The 23,919-nt window shown below is 37.2% G+C and overlaps 1 long non-coding RNA gene across 1 annotated transcript in view; it reads left to right on the top strand.

Moving 5' to 3' along the window:
* Positions 1-5,864: 5,864 nt before the first annotated feature.
* The window catches only part of LOC308060370, a 36,387-nt gene continuing 18,332 nt past the window's right edge, over positions 5,865-23,919 (top strand). Inside the window, exons 1-2 of the long non-coding RNA XR_013926693.1 lie at positions 5,865-9,884; positions 9,978-23,919. The exon at positions 9,978-23,919 is cut by the window's right edge and continues 18,332 nt beyond it. This is a non-coding gene — a long non-coding RNA (uncharacterized lncRNA). The remainder of the gene's footprint in view (positions 9,885-9,977) is intronic.

Genomic DNA, 23,919 nt, shown 5'->3' with positions numbered 1-23,919 from the left:
TAGCTATCTTCAACAGACTTATCTGCAGACCAATCATTGTAGCTTGCACAACGGAGTATCCCTCTTTATACCTGCTCATGTCCTTCTGCACTGAACCTGTCACTGTTCTTCACGTTAGTTTTCTGTAAGTCTGATGCAGATACGATGATGTTCTAAAACTTGTTGCTGCAAGATTGTGCTATGGCTGCTGTTTAATGGTTTCTACCTGAGGAAAATAAGCCATTTTTTTCTGTTTTCCTTAGCCAAAGTCACTGAAGTTGCCCGCAGGAGAAGTTCCTTATGTAAATTCAGATGACTGCTTTGGAGCAGAACAATAACAGGACAAAACTAAGTCTGCTTACATCCTTATGCAAACAGGTATGGATCATACAAATGTGACTTTGGAGAATCATTTATAAAAGTCTTTTCCTTGCTTTCACACAACTGTTATTGAATCCCATTACTGTAATCTGTCTTCTAAGGATCAAAAATTATGATCTGGTTCACTTAACCCTCTAACCAAATTAGTCCTTTTAAATTAATAAGCTGGAGGGTTATATCATCCAGAATTCTAATTTAGTTGTTAGTTTTAATCTGCAACTTTTTGGTAGTTCCTCACACTGATTTTGCATTTTATGGTTCTTTTTACTATTCAGGCTGGAGTTTTCACTTGTGATTAATTGCACATCATTCATCAGGCATACAGTAAAGAAGTTTTGAACTTTTATTATACCAAGATGGTTTGGGATTCCCTTTGGAATCCACATGGTTATTTTATAAAGATTCCTAATGCTTAGCAATCACTACAGGAAATTTCAGTTAAATGAAGTTCTTCTGGTGAAGGATAACAGAAGGAGAAAACAAAGCTGTTTTAGCAGCTTGTGTTTTATGAGAAGCAGAGGTAAGAGAGAAACCACCCACGTGTTCCAGGGTGACAGAGACAGTAAGACAGTATGCTCCCTTTGAGCTTTTGATTGCTATGATAATCAGCAGAACTAAATAAAATGCAGAATTCCCTGACCTTCTGGCAATGTGAGCCTCCAGAAGGACATAAATTTATCACCAAAAAAAGATTTCTGAATCTTGGTTTTTAAAAAATATCCTGCCTACTTTCTCTAGCAGCATTAAACTGTCTCTGAAGTCGGCTGTGTAATCTGTCTGATCTCTCTTTTTCAGGATAAGATAAGGGAAATGAGGTTACTGTATCATTGATCAAAACAACTGCATTAATGGCCTCCTTCTGGATTAGGCCAAAGAAGAGTCTCTGCATTTGATATGATAAATTGGAAGAAAGCCTACAGCGTTTGTGGAGCCCAGGGCCAGTATGGTGGGTATGAATGTGTGAAACAGAGTCACCAGTAACATGCTGACTGCTGCGAATAACAGATGGTAATATTCACTGTGAACTGGTATGGTTAGTCAGCCCAGCACAGCAGCCAAAGTCTTTGCCAAAATCCTATCTCTCCGAATGTGCACCTATTTCTCACACACTATTGCACAAAATGCTGAATTTATGAGAACCTCTAATGCAAAACCTTCCCTCTTTCTTGCTTTCCTTCCCAGGGAGCTACCCCATTCATTACCCAGACTCAATCTACTTCCACTGCAGACTGAGCAGGCAACTAACTTGTTTGCCAAAACACATTTGCCAAGTCCAGCACAGGGCTTCTCTAAACTGTGGCATTTAGCTATTTAAGGACTGCAGAGTTTACTTGGGTAAAAAAAATGTTTTGAAGAGTGGAAAGATATTTTATAAACAAGAAAAATCCTTGCACTTACAGTCCTTATAAAGAATGCTAATGTTTAGCGATTGACAACACCAGCTGATATAAAAAGAGCATCTTAATAGTAAGCGTCATGTTGTTATTAAACTTTTGTGCCAGGGACTAATGAATCTTCCCAGGACTCTGTTCACCTTAATATACTAATGTTTCTTAGGGGAAAATCTTGCAGAAATGCTGCTGAAATCCTATGCAAAATTCAATCTGTGGACACTACCCCTTAGCCTGGGTCCCCACCTGATGTACCTGTCAAGTCCTGGGATCTGATGCCCCTTTATAGCAGCTCTGTTCTGCTGCAGATCTTTGCTGTTCTTTTTTTTCTCTTTTTTTCTGGCGTTTTTTGGTTGTTTGTTGTTTTTTTTTTCCCTTCTGAAACTTGTTCCAGATAACATCTATGAAGAAGAAAGGGGTTTGGGTAGCAAAGTACACTCAGCTCCAGCCCTGGCCAAGGCACAAAGAGGTACAAGACTGTTCAGAATAAAGCAACAGGATCTGGGCCTGACATATTGCTCAGAATCATGGTTAGAGAACTGTAAGAAGGTTGTTTCTGAAAAGAGAGCTTTAAAGAACCAAAACGTTTTATTAATCAGCCAAACATATCCTAATTACAAATTCTTTCAAGCTATCTCCTCTTGGCCAGCCTGGTGCAGCTGGAGGGCTGATGCACGTTGGAGGCAGCAGAGCCATAGCAGCGTGCTCCAGCTAATGCTTCAGGAAAGCAGAAATGCAGTTCTTAAAGCTGAGGTAATTAAACTGTAAGGTATGGTGGAACTGCGGCAGCTCAAGTCCAATTTCCTGGATAAAACAAAACAAAAAAACCCTCAAAATCTGGTACCTACAGTTGCTTTTTCTCCTTCAATCAGTTTTAAAAATTCAGATTAACGTAAAGGTTGGCTCTTCCAAGGAAGGAACAATGAATGTAAGTAAGTAATGAGTATATAAGTAGGTAATAAGTGTATAATGGCAGATCAATCAGGAAGGAGTAGATGGGTACAATTGTAAGGTAACAGCTTAAAAGTTCCATGTTTTAAAACCATGCACTGCCAGTTTTCCCCTACAAATTCCATCTGGCAGGAAACCACTGAGTATAGAGAATTAGGGAAAAAATATGTGTGACCCAACCCACATACAGTCAGGAGACCTCAGTAAAATAAGAATCCTATTTTTTAATCGAGAGAAAGTGTAGGGAAAATGGTGAGGAATTGCTTACCCCCCAAAACAGGGAAGGCTCTCACCACAATCCCAGCTGTGAGACTGAGGTATCTCAGCACAAGTGAAGCCAATATAGCCCTGGTCTTGCTGGTTAGGATGGAGAGACAATGATCAGTAAAGGAAGGAAAGGGACAGAGAAAGCGATGCCAGTCCAAAGCTGGCCTGGTGTTCTTCAGAGTGGAGCTGCTTCTCATAACGTTCCAAAGTAGACTGGCCCTGGAGCTCTACCAATTTAGCCAGGGCTGGGGCAGTTTGTGGATTGGGAAGGTAATCAACACTGTGACTTTTCCATTCTCCTTTTCTTCTTGCATTATGGATATCGCAGATTCACAGAATGGCTGAGGTTGGAAGGGACCTCTTGAGGTCATCTGGTCCAACCCACCTGTTCAAGCAGGGCCACCCAGAGTCAGTTGCCCAGAACCATATCCAAACAGCTTTTGAATATCTCATCTCCAAGGATGAAGATTTCACAGACTGGGCAACCTGTACTAGAGCTTCTAAACACAGTAAAGAAGTGTTTCCTGATGTTCAAAGGGAACCTCCTGTGTTTCTGTTTGTGGCCTTTGCCTCTGGTCCTGTCACTGGGCTCCACTGAGAAGAGCCTGTCTCCATCCCTCTTTGCACCCTCCCTTCAGATATGTATAAACATCGATGAGATCCTCTTAAGCCTTCTCTTTGCTAGGCTAAGTCCTAACGCTCTCAGACTTTCCTCACATGTGAGGTGCTTGAGACCCTTAATCATCTTTGTGGGTTTATGCTGGACTCTCTCATGTGTGTCTCATATTGAGGAGCCCAGAACTGGACACAGCACTTTAGGTAAGGAACTCACCTGGTCTGAGCAGAGAGGAAGGATCACCTCCCTCAACCTGTGGGCAACACTTTGTCTAATGCAGCCCAGGATATCATTGGCCTTTTTTGAAGCTAGGGCACATGGCTTATGTTCAACCTGGTGTCCACCAGGATCCCCAGATCCTTCTCTGCCAAACAGCTTTCCAGCAGGGTGGCCCCCAGCATGTACTGGTGCATGGGATTGTTCCTCAGGTGCAGGACTTGGCAATTCCCTTTGTTGAACTTCATGAAGCTATATCCTGGGACAGAAAAGAACCTGACCTCTTATTTTTCCTACTGCTGGACAAGTTTATTTTTCTAAGAACTTTGGAAAAAGATCTTCCATTAAAATAGACAAATATATAAAAATACATAATGTAGGAAGGCAAAGATAATTTTTTTCTTATTCTTAGATATCAAAAGGTATGCCAATTTATTTTATTGGTGTCTATTTACTTCTAGTGTGTGGGGGGGTTAGGATAAAAACAAATGACAATTGTAGTTTTGCTGTGTATGAATATTGTTCAACAAATTTGTAAGTATCCACTTTACTGAAGCCATGCTATCTTTTCCGAGGCAGGCCATATTTCTCAAGGTATTCTCTAATTCTACACTTGGTTTGCACTTGTACTAATTTCCCAGTAAAGAAGTCAGAGGTTTCTTGGTCCCGCTGGAGATTTTAAAAACTGTCTGATACCACATTTGCTAGACTCCAGTCCTCAACTGCCATGGGAGTCCTAAGCCAGAAGTTAGATAGTGCTGTTATTAATGTAGATGTTTCATCCTTGAGATCTCTTAGAGCTCCTGGGAACACATGATCCAGGCCTAGTGATGTTTTTCGTGTTCATTTTGTTGGCTTGTTCCATGGCTCCTCTTCAGACAGGCCCCTTTTTTGAGCCCACTCCAAGAAGGAGGTTATGGAAAGGGAATTTTTCTTATTTTCACAGTGAACGTCAAGGCAAAGAATTTGTGTAACATTATACACTGATCATCAGGTGTCCCTTCTAAAAGTGTGTGTGGGTTTCTTTGTCCTGATGTGTTTGAGGGATTTACTATTGGGTTTTATTTTATTTGCTAGTTATTAGCTTCAAATTCTGGTTTAGTCCACTTTATTTTTCATTTGATATGCCTGAGTTTCTATTATCCCCCTTTCATATTAATATTAATATTAATATTATCCACCAAATTCATATTAATTTGAATATGAATGATTTCAGCAATTTGAAAGATGTTTTCCCCTTTCTAGCAAACTTCTTTCCTTGCCATTCTGTCTTGTTATCCTCATTTAAGCCTTATTGCAATGCAATATGCACATGACCTGTAAGAATTTAATTTTCTTAGCTTCTCCTTCCACCCTCCCTTTTCACAGGCTCCCTCATTTTTATATAGTTGTTTCTTCAAGACTTCATGATATAGTGCATGAGCTGGGAGAATTGTTTTGCCTGTGGAATCTTTCTCTTGTTAGTAGAAGGGTGTATGGTGCCACAAATTATTTGTGTTCCCATAACACCAGTTCCTGTATGCTAAAAACAACATGATTCAACACAAATGGACTAGACGACTGCTTGAGTGGTAGTTGTATCAGTTGTGGCAGAGAATGATGGTCCAGATGCAATCTCCAGCTCAGGAAGTCGTTACCTAATTGCTGGAAACTGAGATGGTGTACCAGGGGAAATATTACCCTTTATGTATTCTCCATCTCATATATACCTCCCTAAGAATACCATTCACCGTCCAAGACAGGATATTGAGGCTAATGGCTTTTTGATATAACTCCATATGCTTGTTTTTATAAAAAGTAAATCTGTTAAGAAGGAAATTTTTCATGGAGTGAGTTAGATTTCCCCAGAGCTTTATTTCATAGGAAAACAGCAGAAAAAGTTCTGACATTATTCAGTTATTAGTTCTAAACCTACTTTAATTTTGAAAGTAACTATTAATTAAAAAAAAAAAACAACCAACAACAACCAACAAATACTAAAAATAACATGAAACAATTTTGTTGCAACATAGTTTCTAATGATCCAAAAGATTTTCTCTTCCAGTACCTTCCTTTCAGATCTTCTCACAGCATCACAGACTTTGCAATCTTGAAAAACTTTCATAAATCAGAATATTCAAAGCCTTGAAAATACAATCTCAAGAAAACACAAAATATGAAGTCCTTCCTGGCATATGGGAAAAGATTTGCTTTTATTGAAATGAAAAGTTGCTGCCTTTGGTGTTTTCTTGCAGTTTCTACTATAAAAAGCATTAGGGCAAAAACAGATGAAGAAATGCAAATCTAAAAGTAAGCTACAACCAGGATGTCAATAAAAATGCTTTTGTCCTCTATCATGTGTTTCCTAGTCACACACTACTAAGCTTCATCACAGCTTGATTTCACCTTTGCATCTGAGTGATGTTTCTTCCCTTGAAGGAGCCTGGTTATCTCACCCAGCTTTCATATCCTCTTAGCAATGAACATAGGCTTTTTTCTTTCTTTCTTTCTTTGGAAAGTCATTCAATTATAAATGTGAACTGATCTTGAAGCTATATGATGGTGACCAGTTTAGAGGAATACACATAGCTTGTTGTGATTGCAGGCTGTCTCTGATGGTTTGCCTAACAACCTGCTTCACTGGTCATTCCTGTGACTTTCAGATGGCCTGTTTATATGACCTATTGTGGAATGTAAAAGTTCTGAATTTCATAGTAAATTTTAGTTATTAATTATAGTATGTTTATTAATGCATTCCTAATCAGTTCTCCAGAAGATCTTGTTCTCCTTGGTGTTTTATTAATCCTGAAGTTATACTGACTTTAATAAATGTAAGTAAATAACATAATTTTTAAAAATAATTTTATATTTTATAACACTCATATGTATATTATCCTAGTTACAAACATATTAAGTCCTATGAAGAGAAGCAGAAATCTGATCATTCTTAAACAGCATTACCTGACTTTGAATAGAGTAGCATAACTGAGATAAAAACTACATTTAAATTTAAATTCAATGCTGTGAAATGAAAGTTTGAAATCGAATACATTTTATTATGTCCAGTAAACACTTAAGTTGCAGGAAAGGCTCAGTACTTTTGCTGAAAGAGCTCTCATCTTAAACTACTGGGAAACAAATCAGTATTTGTATTAATGCTTGGCCTGTATCGGGGGACTTGAGCGTATCTCTGGTAGAAAACTTACTGTGTAGGTTTAGTTTGTATGGGGCTTTACCTGCAAAAGAGAGGATAAAATTGGTAATTTTATAACCAGCCCTGTAGTAATAACTTGAGTGTGGGTACCCGAAGTGACATGCATATTTCGGAATCCACAGTACTGAGTTAGTTTTTCTTCTGGGGTCCACGCTTACTTACAAGGAAATCTTTTTGCAAATAAATCAATTTACTTCAGTAAAAATTCTCAGAAATCCTGGATTTTTCCATTGCTTTTTGTCAGAATATAAAGGCTACCTTGATATCTTTCCACGTTTTCTTTGAAGCCTTGAGCCAGCTCTGCTGGTTTGGCTATAAAGCTGTTACTCAGCTGTCAGCTTGTACAGTGATATTTTTAATAGCTCTGATATCTCATGCTAAGTCTGCTTAGGCTTCCAGGAAATACGGGTTCTTCCTTGGATGGGCTCAGGCTCACAGCAGAGTTGTTAGAGTAGTCACTCCATACTAGCTATCATCATATCTGTTAAACTGATATTTTCCCTTGCAGTCACAAGAGAAGAAAGGGCAACATTTCAAGTATCATCTCTGTTTATTGACTCCTAAGTCTTGTACCTTGCTCAGTTCTCAGTCCTTCTTTCTTCTTCCTTTTTCTCCACTGTTTCTGCTGGGACCATCTCCTTCCTCTGCCCTTGCTCAAACATGCACATTGCTGCACAGGAGTTCATGCTGTTACCTCCATGGCATAGCCCCAAAGAAACAAAGGTTCTTCTTGTCTCCCTTTTTTTTTTGACTTAAAAGTAGAGCTCCCAAGATTTTCCCTCTTATGGCAAGGAATGAATCATACATTTAAAAATTCAAAGACTCACATTCTCATGTAACTGTAGTAGCAAAGGCTTTAAGAAAACATAAAAAAAAAATTAAAAAAAGTAAAGTATTCATTAAACTGAATACACAGATGTGACATGAAAATAGCATTTTTCTTGCTGAAAGGGAAAAATATTTTTGGAAGAATATACAAAAAATATTGTGAAAATTGGACCTTTACTATGAAGAAAAAGTTGTTACATTATAATGACCATTTCTAATTGGGGGAATCTTAGTTTAAAAGTGTTGTTTGCTTCTTGTTTATTATCCCTTCTTCTATGCAAAGTGTTTTATGCCCCCACAAATAAAATAATTTCTAAATGTAATAATTTTAACATGTACATAATCCCTGAAAAGACACTGACAAATCTTATTATGTTTCTTAAAATACTTCTTATTTAGGTGTACATGGGCTCAATTTCATACCAAATTTCAGATGCAGAATCTGATTTCAGCCAACTCATTAAGCATATACTTTGCTTGAAGCTGGGGATAACTTCATTGCCCTTAACAATCCTAATAGTAGGTTTACCTTGATTTTAACCCCACAAATGTCTCATTAAAATAAATGACACTGACTACATAGACTTTTAACTCACAGCCCAGGCAGATATACATGATTAATCTTTGCTGGGTCAAGACCACAGTATTCACTGTTTGAAAATTTAATCACTAGTGTGTGATAAGGTATACAATTAAATATAATTTTAGGTTCTCATGTCTGGACCAACTTAATTCTTGCTTTAGAAACATTTTGAAATTATCTGTTTAGCTAGTACAAAGAATATGTTTTATTTTCTCATTCTGCACCCAGCACAAAATCTTCCTGTTCATCAGACACTGACCTAGATTCTTCCCCTCTTCTATTTCCCTTCTTAGAGATTAATAGATCTTTTATAGTTGCAACAGCTAATAATTTAAAAATTGGAAGAAAAACACTGTAATGATTTTAGAGAAGGAATACATTTATGTTTCAGAACTTCCATAACATACATTTCATACCTTGCAGAGTGCAATCACAGCTTTGAAATCTACAGCCTTTTAATGAGTCTTGTTTGTTGCTCATTGCAGTCATAAATTTTGTAACAACAGATAAAACATCTCTAGGTGGGTTCTCAAAGAGGAACTCCATAGTTTAATGTACTGTGCTGCTTATATAAAGCACTGTGCTAACAAACTGACAGAATTTCCTAATTAAATGTTGTACAAGTTGTATAATGCAGCAGTTAGTAAATCTGTGTTACTGACTGAGGAGCAAGGCACACTAAATTATACATGATAATCACAGGAAATTAGAACAGGATATGTGCAAGTTTAACAATAAACCCACACATGATTAAATGTATTCTTAATTCCTCTTTCAAACCCACAGATTGTTCAAAAAACCGTTTTTAAAAATATGTAAAAGTGCAGGTAAGAAGTGCAGTATTATTTTTAGCAGAATATGTGCTTTTTAATCTAACACTTCCCAGGTGAGTTTACTTATAAAAATAACCCCATAAAGCTCCAGTAACAGGGACTGTAAATGAAACACAGTCCACAACTCAGGGGGTTGCACTCGAGAGGGAACCATCAGCTGCTTTGTATGACAGATGCCACCGACTGTTACCCAGCTATTTATTCCTTTGCTAGGGAACTCCCTTCACACACAAGCAACCAGGCAGAAAACTCTTGAGTATCAGAGCTGCAAGAGACATGGTTATTTAGCATGGAAAAGTCCAAATAATTAACAGGAGAGGTGGAAGTTCTTAGTATTTATTGATACTTTGTGGACAATTATCATTAATAACTGATAAAAATTCAATGGATTATCTATTAATTTACAGTATTGAATGAATGTGTATCAACTAGCATTCAAAACTAATTATTTTAGACTGCATAACAAAGCAAAGTGCTATTCTGTTTTAACAATGCAACATACAATTTAACCCAATGCAACTGAAAAGTAGTCAGCTTTTCTGCTGGACAGAAGAGGTATGCTCTGCAGGATGTCATACTAATGGAAATTGTCTTAATTTTTTAGTCAATGTGTGTTAAAATCATTAACTAGGGTGTGAATTTTTAAGTGAATGTGTCTGGAGCAGTGGTATATATAAATAGCACAAATCTAGTCATAAAAGCTTAGGTTAGATGGCTCTAATAACAAGATTGTTTTAAGGACCTGGGTTTTTTTTCTGCAGAGATTAGAGGTTTATAGTGACAGGGAAAGAACCAAAGCAGACTATTCGTCTGATGGATGAATTACTAATATTCTCTTTCTTACGCAAGGATGTTCAATAGCCAACACAGAAATTACGTGGTTAACTTAAGCTGCCTTATTCTATTGTTATATTTCACACCAGCTTGCACTACAGCAATCCTATAGTATGCAAAAACACTGAAGACACAGTAAAGGATTGCGTATGTATATGAATTTCTACATGTTTATCTGTATGTTTGGGTGTGTTGACTGACATTTAACTCCCTTGTGTTATCTGAAAAGAAATATTTTAAAAGTAAAGGTTTACTGAACAAGCTTAAATGCAGAATAATATCTACTCACAGACAGATAGAAATACAATCTAATGGCAATTATTGACCGATTTTTTAAAAACTTCATTTCTTAACCAAAATACCTGTTTATGTACCTAAATGTTTAGAATGTTCTAGGATGACTCCCAAAGACTCCGGCGAGCTTTAAATCATGTCTTCAAAAAATCAAGCATGTGAAATGACATTCACCCATACATTCTTCGCACTTTTTTAATGCTATACTATTGGAAAAATTGTGTTCAGGAAAAAGGCTGTTTGCAGTTTATAGTGCAAGGTTCTTTCGATAACCTTTGAATTATTTATCTATCTTTAAAAATCCAAGATGTTTAGAATTAAATATTAAAGATTAAGGTACAATAGTTTAGACTACAAGGAAATGGGAAAGATAGATTAGTAGCTGAGATACCATCTGGTCACTGTCACTAAATAGCCGTTCTTATCTGAACAACTTAAATGCGCAGTTGGCAGTAGGTATTTCTCCTACACAAACACTTTAATTTCTGAAGGAGCACCTCTGAACTATTGTGCCATTACTTTTTCAACGTCTACATAAGGCTAAACTTGCTGGTTTTGAAACATTTAGTAAAAGCTATTCTTTCAGACAGAGCAAGCTTTATAAAAGCAGCTACCGTTATCAGTATGCTGACAGTATCTGTAGTATTTCTTGTGCAAGCTAATTCATAATTTTTAAAAGTCAGCACAGAAAATGTGAGAATACATGACAACTCTCCTTCACAAATGGACAGATTTATTTTCCAGAGATAATATGTATAACTATGATTAATGAAGGAATGTAGAGTAAGGAATATTAAAGAATTAATATTAGGAAGAAAAACTGGAACAATAATTCATGGCATATTAAACATATCCCTAATCTAATACTTCAGTTTAATGTGATACATCATAGGAGAGAACATTAGTTATAACATAGTCATTGGCTGTGTACTGTAAAAAACTAATATTCTGAGAGACCAGGAAAATGATTGTTGCTAGTCTTTTTGCAAAAGCAAATGTGAACTCTCTCCAGATCTCTTTTCATACAAGTATTCTCTACATTCTTTTGAGAAAAAACGACTGTGAGGCTAAATGCAGTGTGTTTTGCCTGTGCTATGCCAGTAGTAGATGATAACCCCCACTTTTATTGGGTGAAAACACACAGAAGGATAGATTACTGTACTGTTTTTATGCTGTACCAATCAGGATGACACAAACCTACTTGTGCTTGGATCAGTCTCACTGTTATGCTTGGTCAAATAATTGATTTCAAGTAACATTACTTGAATGTTCATCTCCTGCTGAGCGATATGACCTCATGAGTCTTGAGGAGTTCATTATGCAGACAATTAACGAATAAACAAGCAGAGGAGCTCCCTGAGACAGGATTTCTGCTGGATCCCAGGTATTTCAAAGGTTAAATGAACCTTCTCAATGCAGACTCTGCCTTCGAAATCTTGAGAGTGCTGCTGGCTGGAAGCTGAAAGGAGCGTGACCTTGCTGTGCGTGCCTTGCCTTTCTACTTTTCCCCTAAACGGCTCTTTGCTCCCATTCAGCTGAGTATTTCTTCAGTTTTTATGTGTTTGCTTAGCTATGTGAAAGTTGTTCTGACTTTTCCAGACACATAATGAGGAGGAAAAACTTCTGGAACCAAGAGGATGGCAAATTGACCTCAAATAAGTTTTTACCTGGCAGTTGTGCCAGGGTTTTCATTGCAGAATGACTTAGACACTGTGGGAGTGTCACCAAGCACACACATTTCTATCCAGGCAGCTTAGGATAGGTTGCCTTCATCAGAGAAACTGGGAAGAAGAAAATGTTGGATGCTACCAGATAAAAAAAAAAAAATTTGATCATGTTATTGCCAGAAAGCCTTGGAAGGTCTTGATTGGGGTTTGTTGGTTTGTTTGGTTTTGTGGTGGTTTTTTTTTTATTTTTTTTCTACAAAAGGTCCATGAGGCAAATGGCTGATTTGAGTTTCCTGTGGAAGGAAATCTGGATAAGGTAGAGCTGGAACAACACAAAAGAGCCAGCTGGTTTTGTAGTCTAGTGTTTTGGAGGAGGAGGCAACTGGTGAAGGTGTCACATTGAAACCACTTGTTAATGTAGTAACACAGCTTAAAATAGTCTCCACAATCACAGTAAACTCCAGAAGTCCTTTGACACAATCTTCTAACTGGAAAAATAGCATTGAGCAATGATAAAATGATGAAGGGGTTATGCTAAGGCATTCTTAATAAATCGTGTGACTTGATTGCTTCACCAACTAAAATAATAGTCTTACCTTGTATTAACTGATAGTTGGTTCATTTCTGAAATGAAAAGCTTGAAATATAACTGCAGAATAGTCCCATAAAGGATTTAATAGCTTCTGTTAGAAGCAGAAATATTACCCTGTGTTCAGGGTAAAACTCTGTTATACTGCAAACACCTCTACAGTAACAGAATGTGAAATGAAAGCCAAAACTAGTATTTATAAGCTATAAAACTTACACGGTTTGTATTATATGAATTGCCTTGTATTTGCATGAAAAAAAGTGTTTATTAATTTGCTAGGAAATACTGGGACAATCTTCTACATAACCTTTTACATTATAATATTTCTATCAAACTTATTTACTCATTATCCTAATATGATCCATCTTGCAATCAATCTTTTTAATTATATTCAGGTACATGGTCATTTAATGTAAAATAGTTTTAACAGCAAGCAGTTCCGTAGCTCAGAAGTGTTTCAGTCTCTGCATTTAACAGCAAGCTTGTCTATGAAGCATAAAGATGGTCTCTTAGGGACAATGGTCTGTACATAAGGTTTAATCTCTTTTCAGCACAGTCCTGTAACATCCCTACTCTCCCAGACACAACATGAGACAGTCCTGCTCTCTCAGGGTGAAACTGCAGATTTCCTTCCTGGTTTAACTTCGGAAGTTACACGCAGCAGCCTTGGCCTCCCGAGTGCTGCTAAACCCACTGTACCTAATTTGTAATTTAAGCAATGGTTTACAAGTTTTAATTTTATATTGAAAAACTAAAATCTCCATTTTAAATAAAAAGACATACCTCAAGCAAAAGAACATTTAAGACATTGCATTCAGAAACTTGCATTGCAGCATATTTATTCCAGCAAGTATAGTCTTCAACAGAAGTTAGTGGCTTTGTTTTAGATTCAACAGAGTTTGCAGTGAGGGTTACCCAGATTTCAGACTGGAGTGTCAAAAGCAGCATGTTTCTGAGGCAGCTTCAACAGACCTAACCAGAGTTCCGTTCTGACACTTTTAAAAAAGATTTTGCCTTTTATTTTTCCAGCTTCCCTGAGCTTCAGAAGGTAAGATATAGAGGTACTTCCTTCTGCCGGGAAGTTCTTGCAGCAGTGTCTTAAAATCAGGATATCTCTGTGTTCTGCATGGGCTGCAGAAATAATTTTGAATGCCTCATAACCTTCCAGGAGAATATGCTAATAGGAGCTGTGTCCTCTATTATCAGAGCTCAAACAAAATCTCTTGTCTGCTGCCAAAAATTGTCACTTGCTTGTGGCAAATCCTCTGTGGTCCTCATTCTTCCACCACCTGTAAATCATGGGTATGCAGACCCTGTAAATATGAGCTGTGCTAAATAAGAGTGTTGCAGGGGTACTTTGAGTCCCAGAGGGGCAGTGGCTGAGGTTTATTCTCATCTGTGAGCAGGCGGCTGACTGCTGTTTTACTAGCAAATTGGTTCAAACATTGGCCAAATAGGGTCTGACATCTTGCCTTCCCTCTCCTCTCTGCCTTGGCTGATGTGGTGGGTGTTCCCTCCTCATGTGACTCATCTGTGGCAGTAGGATCAGCCAGGTCAGCCCTGCCTCTGCTCTTGTAATAAGCTCTTCGAATATTGACACATCTTGCACTGGCAACAGTGTGGGTTTTGCCAGTATAGCTTGTAGGGACTTCCCTGAATGAAGTAAGCTGTGTGAGAATTTAAGATTTTGTCGTCTAACTGGTGGATGCAAACCAGTAGGCTGAAGTAATAGATCAGTAAAGATGTTTTATGCGTGGACATGACCCAGGTGAACCTTCCAGAAATAAGCAGAAAAGAACCAGAAGGAGAGGCTGTGAGTAAAATGGTTTGTAGTTAATGCTGTAAGATAAAACCCATGCCAGGCCTAAACCCTAATCTTCCTCCTCCTTTCTACTGTCCATCCTTGCTGTCTGAACAGTGAGCAGCCTACACATTTAATGGCTTTGGACATAACACTAATGCTTTTACCACCTGCCTTCCTGCTAGCCCACTCTGCCCACACTTGCATCCGCAGCCCCTTGGTAGTGCAGCTGCTATGATCGTTGCCTGTGTCCCAAGCCTCCAGCACTCATCCGAGTCAAGGAGGGAGACAGAAAAGGGTGAGAAACTCTGAATCTTGTTAAAGATGAGTTAGAGTTGAATTTGTGTTGAGCAATGTGACCGTTACAAAATAGCTATGTGATCAGCTATTTTATCTTAGATTAATAAGACTTTTTATGCTGCAGAGATCTTTCAGTGCTCTTTGCATGTGTGCATGGACTTAAGGCCTCCGAGAAGCATGTTAACTTTACTCACTTATAAGTACCCATACTAGGAAAACTTAAGATGTTCAATTTGGTACCTCTTTTGTTTCTTACTTTTACGTAAGGATCTTTCATGATGTTATGGTCAGTTGAGAACAGAATTAATTCAATCACCACTTTATTAACAAGACAAATCATGGAAAAAGTAGGCTGGCATTCTCAGTGAGCAAAAATAATTTCCTTATTTAATTTGCCATGCACTATTTTATGACAAAGCTGATTGATATCCTCTGGTTACTATTTACTTAAAATACTAGCTTTCTATCAGAGACTAAACAACATATAATCCCTACAGAAACCCAAGCAGCTTATGTTAAAGTCAGATGTGATGCAAAATGGAGAGGTTCTGTTATTCTTGGCTCAGTAATATGCAATTATGGTAATTTTCACCAGCATACTCAGTGCCTGTGCTTTCGTGACAAACGGGGGAGGCCTTTGCTTGGCTATTTCTCTTCTATTAGTGACAGGATGACTTAACTGCGTTAATGTAGGCTAGAGACTTTCTGTCTCAGAGATGGCTTTGCCTGCACTGGAGAGATAGAGGAAATGTATGAAGGGGTTCTATAAGCAAAGTGCTTTATTATGCACTGAGGCACATAGGTATGTGAACACAGAGGTTGTTATGCCTCCCAAGTGGCCAACATCTTCCTCACTTTAATGGCTAGTTCCAAGAAAGAGGTTGCTAAAACACTGCTAATAGCTGCAGGTTCAGCTAAGTTTAGCTGTTTCTTAATAGAGGCTCAGAAAGCACTGGCAGCAGCCATACACAGAACAGTAGGGAGCCAGCATACTCTGTTGTCCCCTACTTCATTAAAAATTACTGTGAGTGTTAGGTACGGGTGAAGGAGACAAAAAGGCATTTACCAGAAACTCCAAAATCAACCTAGAACAATGATTTGAAAAGTAAATAACAAAGCTAGCAACTAATTATGAAAATAATTTCAGTTCCTTCTCAGTTTCAAGTACATGACTAGTTCTGTTGAAATAAAGCTGCAGAATGGAAGCTAAAAGTTTGTTGTCGGTTTTTTTTTTTGTTTTTTTTTTTTTTAGTATTTCTGTTCTCTACTATTTCTGTTCTTTGCTATCTGCTTGGCAAGGAGATAGAGCAAGAAATAAAGAAAAAATAACTTGTTTTGCATGATGGTGGAGAGGATGTTGCATTCCTTCTACACAGACTACAAATGTGTGAAGTAGGAGATGGAATACCAAGTTTACAGGAAAAAAAAAGTTCTTGCAATTTTATTTCCGCTTCACATAGAAAATGAGAGCAAATAAAATTAGAACAGAATTAAGCTTTTTTTTTTTTTTCATCTATAAAGAAACAATATGAACAACAGGAGATGTGTAATTTCTTTGCCAGAAGTGAGATTCTTATTACATTTACCAGAGCTGTCTAAGTAATAATATTGTTTCTATTGTCATAGGCATCATTAACCAGAGAACCTACAATTTGCCTGGAATACACATTTCCTGAGTCGTAATCACCATTAACTTGAATTACAGCTATTCATATCTCAGAGCCTTCATTCATTATAACTGTTAATATTTTCTAGCACCTATTAATGATTTGCAGCATAAATATTAAGGAAAGATGTTGCTTTTTCCTCTAAACAATCAACAAGCAAAATTGCATATTGGAATGCACATAAGGTTAGAATTTGCATTTACTAAGAAACTGGCATCTATTTCAGCAGACACTAATTAGTTTATCACACATAATCAAGTAGTTTACAACACCACCCCGATGAGGGTGCAGTAAATTCTGTGCTCCCCAAAACTGCTGGTCACCATGCTAAGAGAGAAAATACAAGGTTCTGGACTTGCAGTATTTTGAAGTTTATGAAAATTATGTGATGGGCAAACTGGCAAGTGTTACTGGATTTTGCAAATGATCAAACCCTTGCTCTTAAGTAGGGTAATTATGTAGACAGTGGTGAAACTTTAACCACATTACCAATGAACAATTTGTAGATAGTATGAGTACTGTTCAGTTGCTTTGTGAATGTTAAAGTGTGGTGTCATCACTACATACAGCATCTTGGTATTGTCAGCACATGGAGTTGAGTGTAACCACACTGCAACTTTATGTCAAAAATAGCTAAGTTATTTCCCACCTCTAAGCACTGCCCTCTCAGAAAACCTCCTTTTCACAGTGATGTTTCTGATCATGACTCATCCTTTGGCTGAATAATTCTAAACAAATAAAAGAATAAAGGTAAAAATGCTTTTATACAATGTAAGGCCTATGAGAACCCACTAATTTTTCTGCATATTTCTACAAAGTTTGTGTTAGTCCTCTGTTATTAGGTTGATTCAGCTCAGAGGGATGTGATATTCTACTTTTATGACTCTCTATTATCCTTTGCCCTGCAGTTGAAGATGCATTGTGCCCTGACTCACAACAAGTGATGAATTATGCGGTAGTGCTGCCAATTTTCCAATACACAGAACATGAGAGATATAAACAATAATTTCCTCATAACAGCAACATGAACTAGGCTGGGCTCAACAATAGCGAAGTAAAACCTGCACAATAGCAAAGATAATTTTTCTGACAGGCTGTGATTCAGTATCTCCTTTGGGTCCCATATTTGAAATTTTGGATCTAAACAAATGCATAATTCATTTCTATAAGCCACCAACCAAGCAAGGCCAAGTCTGGATATCATTAATCTATACATATGCACATGTGTGTACCTATATGCATGAACCTACACACATGTGCAAATTGTCACTATTATTAATACTCCACATAGGATGATACCTTAGAGCCATAATTTCTTAACCCCTCACGTACCTTCTCATGGTGATTTGATTTTTAATTGTAGGTTTAAAATTCAATAGGTCTTTACCTTAAATCAGGAAGATGTCTTTATTTTGCCCTGAGTTCAACTTCTGCTAAAAACTCTAAGAAACCTTAGAAATATTTCACTTTTCTTCAGATCCTCATTTCTGTATTATTTTTCAATTTTTGCTATAACAAAACTATCTCTCAGCCATATTTTTGTGTGTCTTAGGGCTTTGCTTTAATTACTGTGAGTCAGAAGCTTCAGGATTGCTTTGCAAACCTTCTGTCATCACCAGGGTTTCTTTCAACACCTGCAAAACTACATGGTTTGTGGAACCAAAAATTCAAATTACCCTGTAAACTGAAACATGCAGAAAAAAGGGTGCCTTGCAGATCGGTAGGGGAAGAGTTGCAGATATGCACAAATATACTATATGAAAAAATGCTAGTGCCAGCACATGCAAACCTTGGAAAAATTCCAGCCCATTCATAAGTCTTCCTCTCTCTGCCTTCACTATATGTTTTTTTTGACTAGCAGACGTCATCCTTTTTCACTATGTTTGACGCTGAAGTATCTCTGTGACTATCTAGGAAAGGGTGTAACCCTCCTTCATTATACTCATCAGCACCACAATATTACCTAGGGCTTCTTTTCCAAGCTTAATAGAGCTGAAATCTCCTTGAAGAAGAGGGTTTCTCATGATGAGGAGGAGAAAACTGACTCACAAAGCAGAGTGAAGGTGAGCTATGAAAGTGAGCTAAAAAAGCAAGAGCAAAACTAGTGAGATTTGAAAAACAAGCCATAGCATTGTCGACAAGTAGGAAGCAAAGACTTTGGTTATTATCCTTTGGTTGGTCTGAAAAGAAGATTGAAGAAACTAAAAGAACAGGTTACAGCAGGTGTGAGAAGCAGTGATTAACTGTGTAGGAGAAAGTAGTGACAAGAAAGGGGAGACTGATGGGATTTAGTGAAAAGGGCATTTTAGAGGAGGTGGAGAGAGGAGTTGGAGAAAATCCACAGAATCAGGCAATCTAGTAACAAAGAAACAGTAACAGCATAAGGGGATAAAGAAAATAAGGGAAAAGAGATAATTATTTAAGCTATCTTTCCATTTTAAGCAGGCCATGATGATAAAATCTACCCAAACCCTTGCTAGATACAACACTGATTCAAATCTGGGAGTTTGAAAGTAATGTATTCCCTTCACACTTGTAAAATAAGCAGCATCACACAGAGGGAAGATAGGTAGCCAATTTTGGAACAGATTACCCAGGCAAAAACCAACGTGAAAGCCATATGTCTTCTGAACCATGAAGCTGAGATGCAGATGAGCAGTAGGAAATTCATACACAGAGGGGAGTCTTACAGAAGAGATCTTTTTGCAGCTCACTCTGCATGTGGTTGTTAAATGTTGCATGCAAAAACTAGGAGGAGGAGACAAGATATTGTATGTACCACTTTCTTATTGAGTAAATGCTGATAGGAAGATTTGAATGTTTGCCTTCTGTACATGAAAATTGCCTTGTATTGTATATATAAAGCACAAGTAGATGGATGGCTGGGTCAGCTCTTCTAGTGACTCATTATCCAAATAATTTTTGTGAAGCAACAAGTTTTGACTGGGATGTTCTTTTCAAGGTGAAGAGAGCAGAATAAAGGGCTGAAAGAAACCAGCTGAGAGATTAAAAAAATACTGCCAGGAGATGTGTGTTTCAGAAGGCTTCCCCTTCAAGAAAAGCTGTTTTACCTAAATCTTGTTTGCAAGCTGTCTGCAGGCTCAAACTGAGATCTAGAAGCTGTTATTCATGCCAGAGAGGTGATGTGTGAAAACCACCACCATTCCGAATTTCTGAATGTGCAAGATAACAAATGTTAACAAAGCATTAAGTGTTGATACTATCACTGTACCCTATAATATCCAGTAAAGCTGGCTGCACATGTACTGAAAAGGTAAGCAGGAGCAAAGTATGGGTGCAGGCATCGCCCCACAGTCATCTGTACGCATAGACTGCAATGCCAAGTTGCCGTCTCCCAGATACATCCTGGACATAGCTTACGGGTAGTCTGGGCCAGGGACTTTTCTGAACAAGCAGACTGGATGAGGCTGTGGGATCTTTGTGGAGGGTGCTGGTTCCACAACTCTTCAGGGCCGAGGGCTGCCTTTGCTGCCCCGTTTGTGGGAGAAGGGACAGAGGTAGGAACATCACTCTCCTGAATCTGTTTAGACAAGTATGATTCATTTACTCTTGGACATGAAGTTTTCTCTTAAACTAGAGCTGCAAACTACTTCCTAAACTGAAACTGCTAAGCTGTGTCATGATTACATTTGGACTCTTGCAAAATTACTAAATTCACAACATTCATTTTAATATTGGAGTGGGTATATGAGTTTATTCTTTATAGAGGCAAGACAAAATGGATATGAAGATTGATAAGTTTCAACATTTTACATGTTCATGATGAATATACTTCCTAGTCAACAAAAAAGATGCGAATAGCTGCATCACTGAAGCTAAAGTAGGAAGCATGGTTGTGCCTGATTCTCTAGATGTTCTCAGTGTTTACCTAGAAAAAGTTTTCATGTTTTTCATTTAATTCCAATGCTCATTTTAAAAAATTGTTATTTCAGTAAATGGCATCTGTATAATCTTCAAAGTAAAAAGGATCTAGGTGACAATATTCCTTGAGATTCACATACATTCACTTATCTCAGGTAAGTAGCCAGAGAAAAGAACCTTTGTTTATAGTTTGCAATGACATTTAAACTAATTATAATTGCCTTTATGTACTTTTCCGCCCAAAATTCCACAGATCCAAGGAATTTTGCCTAAGAAGAAAAAGATATTTCTCAGAAGCTGAGTTCTGTAACTACTTCCACCCATGACTTCAACATAACACTACCAACAAACAATGCCATAGTCAGCCAGGATCCTCTCTCAATTCTCTGCAAAAACACTATAATGTTTGTTTACATGTTCAGGCAATTTTGGTGCATGTCTTCATTTATTGGCAGTTCTGAAAAGGGCACATTCTTTAGAGATGACACACTCTTGTATTCCACCCCAAAAGCCCATCAGACTGCACAAGATATGTTGTTATCTTCTCTGTAACACGGACAGTAAGTTAACTGGTATAAGCCAGACAACAGACAGCTAAATTGAATGCTTTCATATAGTTTTCTTTAATTGGCTATATGTCTTGATACCTATCTTTTCTGATATTGCTCCTATATCAGAAGTGAGAAGATTAAGTCTACCAGAACAACGGGGAAATTATTATAGAGAGCAAAGATACAATACTCCATCAGTAGCATGCATTTTTCAAACTAATGCCTTGTAGTGTGTATTACACATATTCACAACCCCCATTTCATGGTTCTACAAGAGTATTTTATCCTATGGAAATGAAAGAGATCAGAGATTTCTCAAACATGCCAGCAATTGCATGTGAGTCCTTGAGGCGGTGAAAACAATTGTATCTTGAAGTGTAATATTTTTGCTAATGCACAGAAAATTTGAAAGCCCATTTAGAGGGGCTGCGGACATGTTTTTAGAAGGTTTTTATGACTTTTCAATTCAGTACAGTTAGATTCCTTATAAAAAATTAATTTCAATATGTACCTTAAACGGAATATCCTAAATGCACAGAGTATAATTTGGAGAAATTATCCTTTCAATCAAAATTAATATGTAAGGAAATCCCATAGTCAGAAAAATGCCAAATTCAGTCATTCAGTGAAGACTAAACAATATTTTCCATGCATGTCTCCCAGCTATTAGCTTATGGGGAAAAACCCATATGCTCCATTAATAGGCACTAGACTTCTATATAGATGTCTAAGAATTTACAAATTTCACTGAAAATTTCTTATTACTGTTATAAATCAGGATGCAGCTATGTCATCTGTCATGAAAAGAACAAGAATCCTATGACATGAATACATGTTAATACATGAAAGCCTAGGTTCTGCTCTTTCAGAACCTGTGTTATGATTTATAACAATACTGATACATGTCTACACAGCTGAAAGATAAAAAAAATTAATAATTTGCAACTTGTTAATGCATCAGAAATGTGATTTGCTGCAAAATCCAAGTAAGCAGAGATGTTATGGCGATTAGACTAAGGAGACCTGTTACTGCTACTAGCATTTATTTGGGTGCAAAGCTGTTTCTTTAATTACCATGTATGACAGTGTTTACTACTAGGTTTCCAAAGGCACTTTTTCTGGAGGATAGGCAGCAATAGTTTGTGGTAGAATATAACTGTATCATGAACAAGTAAAAACATTTTGTAATATGTTTTTAGGTTGTCTGAGGTACGCCCAGGAATCACACAGAATTATGGAGGGACCAGTCCTTGTACCAATGAGAGTGGGTAGGAAAGCATTGCAGAGTCTAAGACAAGGACTCCATAGATCAGAACATTGCTTTTTTACAAAATGAATATTTAAGACAGCTTTATACAAGGTTATTTAACATGATGTGGTTTAGATCAAATGTGTACAGATTTTTTATTTCTATGTTGTAATCTGCATCTCTTAATAAAACATTTGCTTTCTTATTTCTGTACTCTCTTTTCTTATTTTATATTCATGACAACACATGAAAGTAACTTTCATCAAATTATCTTTGCCTATAATTTCTGGTATTTGTGTCCTGTGTGGCCAAATATATATATGCCTGCTTGATAGGGAGTCTTGACTCACTTTCTTTTCTTCCCCCACTGACATTTGAAAAGCCTCCAATCTGCTTTCCTTCTGGTTACATCTTGCATCATAGTTTTTCTGTATGGGGAAAAAAAAGTTTCTTTGCCCTGTGTGTCCCCTAAATTATGAATTATTCAACCACTCTACTTAAAAGCATTATGTGTGTTTTTTGTTCACAGTACATTAAATGCTGCAATGACATCAGTCAATTGACTTTATTGTGCCACCTTCAGAACCCTAAATGAATCAGATTTCAGCTACACAGACCCGCAACCTTGAGTGTTGTGTTTCTATACAGTAACACAAAAGAAGACCACTATGAAGTAAATTTTTGTAGAAAACAATCAACAATCAGATAGAGTGACAATGTCATAAAAAAAGTAAGAAAGATTTGCAGTTTTATGTAAAAATCCCTTAAAACTATGTGCTGATTGTCATTAGCCTTGACAAGTTCATTAGGCTACATTAGATAATCTCATTAGCCAAGCACAGTTTACCTCAAGTCACAGATGCTTTTTGAAAGGTTAAAACTGATAATCACCTTTCATTTGTAAGATTGATGTTGAGAATAAAGGTATGTAATTTCCCTTAGGTCAAAAGCAGAGGGTTCTTGCATGTTTTAGAATGTTTTGCTTTATTCTTCTGGAAATAAAAGCTAAAGGTTGGCAAGGAACGTGGGAATTAAAAATAATAATGTCTCTTCTCAAAATATTTCTGTTGATTTTGTATCCATGTACTTGATAGCTCATAAAAAACAATAATAATTTCAGTGCCAAAGTACAAAGAAGAAAAATAGCCCGAGGTAATGGTTTTCTAAAGCTACAGATCCTATACATGTTGAAGTATGGGGAGGTGGGGGGAAGATTGTTTTTGGCATCTGAAGGCACATGGAGGGCAGTGATTAATCTCAGGAAGAAAGGGGCAGATGTCAGACATCCACCACCATGCAATACAAGGGAACAACATTTAGAAAAACAAGATGCTTATGTTGCCCCAGGATAGCTTATCTTTCAAGCAAATATGGTAAGTATGACCAAATCAGAAATTATCTTCAAAATGTCTTCAGCAATGGATAGCATAATTTTTCTTTACTTCACTCCTTTTCACACTTCTTTGGACTTGCTGATTTTCTGAAAGAAAGAAAGATGATTTGGATACAATCTTTTATATAGGGATTGCACAATGGGAAAGGAAAAGAATTTGTGATTTATTTTTGTAGTCCATGGTACATATTTATTAGATAGACTAGACTTTACTTACTAGATAGGCTTTACTTCTGCTGAACTATGAAAACATCCTCACAGATTGACTGCAAATGTCTCTATGTAATATTGCTTCCTGCATTTATGCATTATATCTCAAGTATCTTGGGGTAGAAGCTGGAGTCACATCTGTGTCATGATAAATGTCCACAAGTTTATGTACACTAGTCTGGAAGGGAACTTCATTTGCATACTCAGATGAAGAGTTAATTGCACAAGGAGGTTGGCTCCCAGT

Source organism: Falco punctatus, assembly GCF_963210335.1.
Source record: "Falco punctatus genome assembly, chromosome: 3".
Classification (NCBI taxonomy): domain Eukaryota; kingdom Metazoa; phylum Chordata; class Aves; order Falconiformes; family Falconidae; genus Falco; species Falco punctatus.
The sequence above is the reverse complement of the archived record's forward strand: the minus strand, read 5'-3'. Positions and strand labels throughout refer to the sequence as shown.